This window comes from Vicugna pacos, chromosome 35 (assembly GCF_048564905.1).
Source record: "Vicugna pacos chromosome 35, VicPac4, whole genome shotgun sequence".
In the NCBI taxonomy this organism is placed as follows: Eukaryota; Metazoa; Chordata; class Mammalia; order Artiodactyla; family Camelidae; genus Vicugna; species Vicugna pacos.
The window spans coordinates 5,400,491-5,409,526 of NC_133021.1; the positions used below are offsets into that span (position 1 = coordinate 5,400,491).

At 38.3% G+C, this 9,036-nt stretch overlaps 1 non-coding gene across 1 annotated transcript; it reads right to left on the minus strand.

Annotated features, from left to right (window-relative positions):
* Window positions 1-7,540: 7,540 nt before the first annotated feature.
* Window positions 7,541-7,613, minus strand: TRNAI-AAU (transfer RNA isoleucine (anticodon AAU)). Its single transcript has one exon. It is a non-coding gene; the product is annotated as a tRNA-Ile (tRNA).
* Window positions 7,614-9,036: the final 1,423 nt, after the last annotated feature.

Below are 9,036 nucleotides of genomic sequence, written 5' to 3' on the forward strand. Positions count from 1 at the left end.
CTGTGTCTCCAGGCCACAGCAGTTGCACACAGAGGTGATGACCTGGAATGGGAATTCCCATTGCTTGTGGCAGCAGGGCTGATGGTGCAGGAAGCGTCACAGGGGTGTTTCTGCCGCGTGTACCTGCACCTGCCTCTGTGGCTGGAAGACGTCATCCCCAGACTGGCCCTTGTCTGGCCCTAATTGCCCCCCCCAGGAGGGGGCGAGACAGTCTGGTGGCCTTTCTCCCCTGGCTGCTTCTTAAAGTTACATACACTAAGCACATTTTGTTAAAGTTGTAAATAAGCCAGCAAGCGCGCGCACAGGCCTTCGCCCCCATCCATCCTCCACCCCGTTCTCCTGGAGGGAGAGTTGCAAGACAGACGTGTGTAGCTGGACGCAGGCCCAGAAATCTGGAAAGTGTATTATATGGGACCCTGTGGAGAAGCTCTTGGCCGCCAGCAGCTCTGGCCCTGGTTTCCACACACCATCAATCTGGGGCCTGGCGGTCACTGCCCGCCCTCCCCACCTCATGCAGAGAGCAGACACTCAGCCAGATCACTGAGGGAGGGAAGACGAGGGAAAGGAAGGACCAGGGATAGGGGAAAATGACAACCTTCCAACAGGCCATGACTGCTTTTTACTGTCAGGTTGTTCCGGATGTCACTGGGGGGGAGGAAGAAACCACAGGGGACTCAGTGGAAAGGCCAGTATCTCGACCAGCCTTCGGAATCAGCTCCCAGTGGACAGAAGTGAAACTTCAGGTGTTCTCAGAAAGGAGGCTGGATTTGGGAAATAGTGCCTGAGGCTGATTTGTAAGAATAGGGCAACAGAAACGAAGTCTTTTGCTAAACCCCTTGGGGTCTGATTTACACCCTTTGTACAGAACAGGAAACTGAGGCATGCCAAAAGGTCAATTCAGCCATGAAAATCCCACACATATGACCAGAACCAGTAAAAGATGTGTGAGGCTTCCTCGTATTCGAATAAAATGTATGTGTTTCCTTAGACTTCTGAAGCTGGCTTAACATCCTCAAAACAGAAATAAGGAAAATAGTACTTCTGCAGAGAGAATTTTCTCAGGCCTTGTGATGTCTGTTATTTGAAATGGTCTTACTCCTGGTTTTTGCAGAAGAGGCCTCTGCATTCTTGTGCCATTTGGCTACTGCCTCAGCAGTGGCAGGCAGAAAGCCAGATGGTGATTCAGGGTCTCGAGGACACCTAAACTCTCGCTCCTGCTGGCTTCAACTTTGAATTTAACCTCAACCCTAATATTTTCCTTCAATAGGAAGGGACCCAGGCTTGCTTGATCAGGTTTTCCATGTCTGGTCTAAGGTCTGAGACCTGGATCATACTTGACTAGTGAGTGGAATTATTTGTGAGCCATAATGAGTACAAATTATGATAGTCAGAAAATTTGTAATAGGTACCAGACACCTCTAACTACAAAGGAGAAACATTTCTATATGCTTCAATTTCCTTTGCTCAAACTGGAAGTTTGCATCAGAAAATCAAACATTTTTCAGTGACTACAAAAAACCCCCACAAAAGTATAGATTTATCCCTGAAAAAAATTATCATCTCAAGTAAATGTATGCTTTATTATTATTATTATTATTATTATTATTATTATTATTATTATTATTTTGTTTTTTTTTTTTTACTAAAACTCTTGAGTCTGTGCTTTCTGGCCACAGCCTATGAGCATTTGTTCTCAAATACTCATACCACCACTCATGGTGTCTCACTCATCTGTGAACGCAAACCCTGCCTTCTGCTTCGCAGCCTCGCATTTTATATTGCTGGACTTGGGTGAAACTTCATTGCCAGCAGAGAGCAGTTTTTATTCATCCCACGGTCATTTAGAATCTCATGAGATTAGGAGAATTGCAATACCTGACTTAAACGTATAAATGCTTCAGTCCCTGAGCTCAGTGCCTTTGGTTTCCAAGAACATTACAGAAGGTTTATTATACTTCCAGGCTTGGCAGTGCTTTATGCATAGGAGCTTTCAAACTGGCAGTGGATCTGGAGCTAATGAAACTGTAAGAATAACACATAGCAGGAAATGGTTCACTGGTTTTGAGGCTTCGCTGACTCCAAAGAAAAGAACAGTGTTACTGTAACAAAGGTTAGCAGTATTTGTGTTACAGCAATTGCAAAAATCTTATCTCCCACATGAGAATAAAATGAGAATAAAAATTAGTTTAACTTCTAAAGGGAAAAAGTCATTTAGCCAGTAAACTTGTTGTACTTCTTTGATAAAAATACCTTAATTCAAAATTTTTAGTGCTTTATACAGAAGCACATGTCTAAATGCTCTGCCTTACTCAGCTAAAGACAGTAAAACATTATTTCATTATTATCAAAGGATTGAGGAGATTAGCATTTGATGCTAATCATTGATGAAGATATTTATTTATTCCCATTAAAATTGTTTTGGCTGTTCCCTAAACCCTAGCTTGCCATCTTCTTTCCACTAACTTTTCAAAATCTGAATCTGTGTTAATATTTCGTCCCATCACATTTATTTTCTCAATTCTTTCCTAGTTCAAGGACAAGAATTTTGGAAGCCTAATTCAAAAAATTGCACCACTCACTCTATCATATCTGTTGGACTTTATACAAATCAATCTCAGAGTATGAGTAGAAATAATTTCCTTTTTTTGTTTTTAGGTGTGGGAGGGTAGGGGATGCAAATTGAAATAAAAGTATCAATAACTCCTAGCTCTGAAAAGTCTGCTCTTGGGAATATGTAATTATTATAAAGGTCCATGCCAGAACATTTCATTGCAGATAATTCCGAATGTGCTAATTACAATCAATGGAATCGTTCAGGCCGAAGATCATATTCCCTCCAGACTGTCTCGGCAAGCGGCCCTTTGCGGCTTTCTTGTTCACCCATTTCTGTTCCCTCTAACCTTGAAAACACCTAATTACAGGAATGCGATCACTAGGCATTTTAGCCAAACTCCTGACTCATGCGCTCTTAAAGGCACACCATGCCTTGCCTCCCTGTTGATTCTTTTCTGAGATAAAAAGACGTAAGAATGAAGATCGAGGTAGTTAAAGAATGACTAGCTGTCTGGCCCAACAGCCCCCTTAGCAGTCCTGCAGGTAGATCACAAGGAAACATCCGAAGAGGGAGTCAGCCAGTCTGCACGCAGAGGAGAAGGATGCAGGCCCAGCGTCCTGCCTCAGTGATTCACTCAGATTCTCCCAGCTTTTGCTTCCCTTCTGTCATGGCTGAGCAGAACCTTCAGGGCTGGTCTCAGAACACAAGTCCACCTTCTCTCCAGACTGCCAGCTTTTTTGATTAAAGCCTCATTTCTTTCTACTGACCCTCGCCTCTCAATTCCTGGCTTTTGAACAGTGAGCAGTGAGTGAGTTCTCTTCTGTTTCTAAGTGACTAACACGCAGGCCGGAGGCTGTGGAGTTTCCACACCTCAGGGACTGCCACCTGGTGTTTTCCGACTGAGAACGTGTGTGAGTGTCTTACTTACACCTGTTGTCCAGAACAAGAGTAGTCGGCCAATAAATACTGATTTTTCTTTATATATCGATGCTTTCGCAGATTACTGTTAAATTAGCAATACTAGAATTAACTTCAAAGAGTACATTCTGGGTTTGGTTCAGACAAACATGGAAATGCTCAGTTCTTGATGTGAAACCTGCTGATTTGGTGAAGTGAGTGTGGCCATCCTAAGAGAACACTTGAAAAGCTTTCCTCACAGACCACTTTTTCATCATTATTTTTGAAGTATTCAGCTGTTGCACATGAGCTGCACACGGAGTGTTCAGGGTGGTGGTTCTAAGTGGCATAGTGAGGGTCTTGTGAGGCACTGCTAGGGTCTCATTGCTTTGACTGATTTGCATTAAGGCCTGTGGAATATGGAATTTCAGTGGTGAAATTTGCACTGAATATGGTGATATTTTTACCTAATATGTTGACATTTGTGCCCAATTTGTATTGAGAGTGTGGAAGTAAGAACAAAATGATTCCCATGGCGAGGGTTGTAGTAGTGCAGCCTCACTGCCCACATTCACCATTTGGCCGAGAACCGTTCTTGGAGCTGTGTGTGCACACGTATACTCATAAAAGTCAAGGGAGGCAGTCAGTCATATGGGGATATGTAGCACCTTTTTAAACTTAATAAGTGGACGCAATAAGGAAGCTGTGCAGCAGCTCTAAAGGGATACAGTTTATATCAAGTTTGCATCGCAAGCCTTCCATAACTAGCCCTGGCGAACCTCAGCTGATCAGGCTCCAGGTCCCGTTGAACTCCCCTTATCAGATGAGATTTAACATTTTAGCCTTAGATCAACCTCAGCTCCCAAAAAGCTCAACTTCTGGAAGTTAGAATCAGAAATAAATGTGTATGGTTGGCTCACTCATTCTCCACTCACTTATTCACTTACTAATTGTCTTTTCTGTTCAACTTGTATGTATTGGATATGCGAATAATAAACGACAGACACTAGGATAGGCGTGTAGAGATGATTAACACTATTTTTCTTCATGGTGATTAAGTTCTAGTGAGGGGGCAAAATAATAGAAATATAACAGTATAAAAGGATAATACAATGAAATAAAATGAAACATGTAAGATGTTTTACATAATTTATTTTATGTGATCAAGCAGGTTTTTTTTTTTTTCTGATGGTGGTAACATTCAAGATCATTTCTGAAGAGTGTGTGGAAATTTTCCAGGCTTACCTTCCACAAGAACATTTTTGACAGGGAGAAGTATTTAGTGTAAATTAATTAGCAAGATGATATAGTCTAAGAAATACAGTTTGATTTGATTTGCATGGGATGTACAATGTTTGGTTGACTTTGAATATGACTCTAAAGATATGTCTAGAAAGGAAAATGTAAGTCAGATGATGAAGGCCATATAGTTGTATATGCCAAAATAAAGGGTAATATTTTGTCCTCTCTTTTGAGAAAGAGATTTAATTAAAAAGGGTGTTGAATAGGTGAAGTACATGGAGTTTTAGAGGGTAAAACTATTCTGCTTGCTACTATAATCGTGGGTATGTGATATTATGCATTTGTCAAAACCTGTGTACAAAGATAATGAACCTTAATATATGCAAATTTAAAAATTATTTAGGAGGTCAATGGATCTTAGGAGGGAATGGAAAATGTAACAAAACAACCTAACAAAATAATCTAACTGTACTACAGATATATGAAACAACCTCCCTGAAGAGAGCGGGGAAAAGTTAGTGACAAATAACTTTAGAAATAAGTGAGTCTCAAAAATCAAGGTAGAAAGAGCTGTAAATAAAGACTGTACTATAGTTGATGAAGTTGATAAAGTGAATGGGAAATTACAGCTACACAAAGGGAGAAGGCTGGAATGACTGATGGAGAATAGATTAGAGCTGGAGATATCAGAATGAACTCATGTTTAGTCTAATTAGGATGCAGATGGTTACATAGAGAAATATATGTATTTATGCATATATACATGACTTGGAATATACACATTTTTTTTCTTTTCTCTCGCAGCTGGGAAGGTTATGACATGCCAGTAGGAATGAACATAACTGGATCCCAGATCTTGGCTTCTAATACCATTCTCCAAAGGTACCCAGATTCCTTAGAGAAATGACTGATTCTAGGAGTGAAGCAAAAAATATACAAGGTGAGCCTGGAGCTTACTGTAGTGACAGAAAAGTAAGGCATGTTAAAAAATATAAACAAAAACCACTAATGAGCATATGACAAAAGGACATAGGAGACAAATGAAAGAGTTTCTATTAGGCAAAATACCTTAGAATTGAAAATCAAGTATCAAAGTAAGTGAATAAATAATTGAAAATGATAATAGTATATTTTGTGTGTTTTTATTTTTTGCAGTTACTCTACATATCAATTAGGAGACACACACCATTTGAGGTATGAATTACCATATTTGGTCTAAGTACTCTCCAACGTGAGTATCCTAGTTGGGATAAAAAAAATCTAGAGGAAGACAGGAGAGATAGGAAATGGTGAACTTCGGGCCAATCAAATGATACAGTGTAGAAAGAAGCACATATTTTCCACTAAGAGATTACTATTGTATCCTGAATTAATCAAACATGTACTACATAATGAGAAAGGTGTTACTTCTTAAATAAACCAATTTTGGTGGAGAAATCATAACTTGGAGAATGCATCTTGCTGAGCCTCTATAGATTATTGACATTATATTCTTTCTATTTTAAAATGTTCACACACAAAAAATAGTAAGATGGTAAGTCAACTCATCGACATATTGAGTCTTTGGCCAGGAAATTCATGCAAGAATAGAGAATTTAATGAGTGAGGCAGAATGATACCTCATACCAGAAAATTAAACTTTTCTTAACTTCCCACTTATTTCTAAATTCCTGCTTACTGCTTTTTGACTCCTTAGGCCATCATCTCACTGCATATGTTTCAGATTTTCCTGAAACATCACCTGAGGGACATTGTGTCCTGACACCCCCTGGCAATATCATCTCAGGCAAAGAAATGACTGTTATGACTTCTTGCCAATAAACTTGAAAAATAAACTAAAAATGACGACTTGGTCTTGGGTTTTAAGGTTTTGGTGCCAAGTTTCAGCACCAAAGCCAATTTTGCAGCCAATTTCTAAGCCCTGAAAATTGGGGTCAATGGAAGGGCAAGAAACCAAAATGCTAGCTCTGGGTCAAAGCTACACAGAAAGACTGAATGTAAAAACACTCATCTGTATATTATCTTCCTATAGAAAAAACCTTGGTTAATTAGTCATACAAAATATGTTTCCCTAGCAATTTGATCTACTTAACAATGCAAGTTGTTTAAATTGTCTAAATAATTTGATTTATTTAACTACATACACTTTAAATCTTGAAAAATAATTAAGAATAAAGCAGACTTTTTTAGGAAGATGTAAACATACAATTTTTCTTTTAGTTATAATTTAAAAATTAAGTGTTATTTTAAGTAATTTTAAACATAGAGAGAAAGTTAAATAATTTTACAATGAATAATCATATCTATCTACTCAGATTATACTAACAACATTAAAATATATTTGCTTTATCATGACATTTTATATCCATCAATCAACCCATCTTTTTAACGCATTTTTGATACAAATAAGTTACACACATCATTTCCCTAAATACTTTAACATACATATCATCAAGAATTCTATGCCTTTCTCATTTGTAAAATTTATTTTTTCTTGTACTTTGTTAAAAGTTGTCCCCACATAAGTACGACCTACTTATCACGGAATAAACCCAACCCCCTTTCTTTATTAAAGGTCTGAAAACCTTCTGAAAAATCAAACATACCTAATAAATGTCTGCATTGTTCTAAATCAAACATCTCTGTTCCTTTAATGACTCCCACTAGAAAAAAAAAATATGACTGTGCAAGCTCTATTTGGTGTAGACGGGTTATATATAGATTAGCTTTGCTATTTGGTCCAGCAATTTAATATGGTGTTCAGAGACCCACTTCCAAATACTTTTTTTTGTTGTTGAGGAGGAGAGGTAATAAGGCTTATTTATTTATTTAATTATTATTTTTTAATGGAGATACTGAGGATTGAACCCAGGACCTCGTGCACATTAGGCACACGCTCTAACACTGAGCTATACTCTCCCTCAAATACTCCTTTTAAGAATTGAGTCAATACAAAGACATTCTATTTAGCAATAAGTCATCATTTTGCCTTAAGCGCTAAGCATGAAAATCGTCATGTTTCTGTAAGGAAGAACAAAAGGAAAAAAGGAAGAAAATAAGGGAAGAAAGAAAGAGAAGAAGGAAGGAAGGAGAGAGGAAGGAAGGGAGGAAGGAAGAAAAGGAGAGAAAGAAAGAAAGAAAGAAAGGGAAAGAAAGAAAGAAAGAGAAAGAAAGAAAGAAAAAGAAAGGAAGAAAGGAAGGGAAGGAAGGAAAGGAAGGAAAGAAAAGGAGGAAAGAAAAGGAGGAAGGAGAGAGAGAGAGAAGGAGGGAGGGAGAAAATAACAGAATAAAAAATGTCTCAAAATCTCTTCTTTGGGAGAGATTGTGTGTAATGAATAAGTAAATAAACAAATATGAATCAAAACATTATTCAATTTTTTAGTACTTGCTGAACACTGTTGAGTGGACAACCTTCATTTCAAATGTGAGTTGTATATCTCACACAAAAAAGCTCTCACTGGGCGCTTTCATTCTTGTTGTGGGGGCCAACACAAGACATAAACACAGATAAATAAGAATACAGCAGCGACAATAATTGTCCAGGAGAGACTCATGATGGAGTGAAGTGATGCAGAGTTCTGGGGAAACACTTGGCTAGAGAGTGACAGTGTTCTTTGTGAGGATATGGAGTCAGCAGTCACGACCAGCTTTGAGCTACAGGAGCCAGAAGTGCAGCAACGAGGGAGGAACATTTTAGGCGGGGCTGAGCTGCTGCAGAGGCATGTGGCGGGTGGACACGGGCTCATGCTAGGAGTGTCGAACTGGGGACAACGCAGAAGACCCAGTAAGAATTCCAACCTATATAACTGTGATGGGAACATCTTTAACCCCTAATTTATTCCTCCCCTGCCCTTTCCCCTTTGGTAACCATAGTTTGTTTTCTATGTCTGTGAGTCTGTTTCTGGTTTGTAAATAGAATTTCCTTTTTTTTTTTTTTTAGATTCCATATATAAGTGATATCATAAATTAGGATTGAGGATTAACAGACATATTACTATAAATAAAATAGATAAACAACAAGGTCCTACAACATAGCACAAGGAACTATATTCAATTTCTTGTAATGACATATAATGAAAAGAATCTGAAAAGAAAAAATACATATGTATGCATATGTATAACTGAATTGTTTTGCTGTACACCTGAAACCAAAACTGTAAATCATCTAAACTTCAATAAAAAGTAAAATAAAATAAATAGATGTGAAGAGAACATCTTAAGCAGATGGGAGGTGTAATATGACTTGGGTTTTAAGCAGCTCTTTCCAGATCTTTCATGGCAAAGTTTACAAATGAGAAAGACATTTAACAAAGAAAAGAGGTTGGGTATATTTATTTATTTTT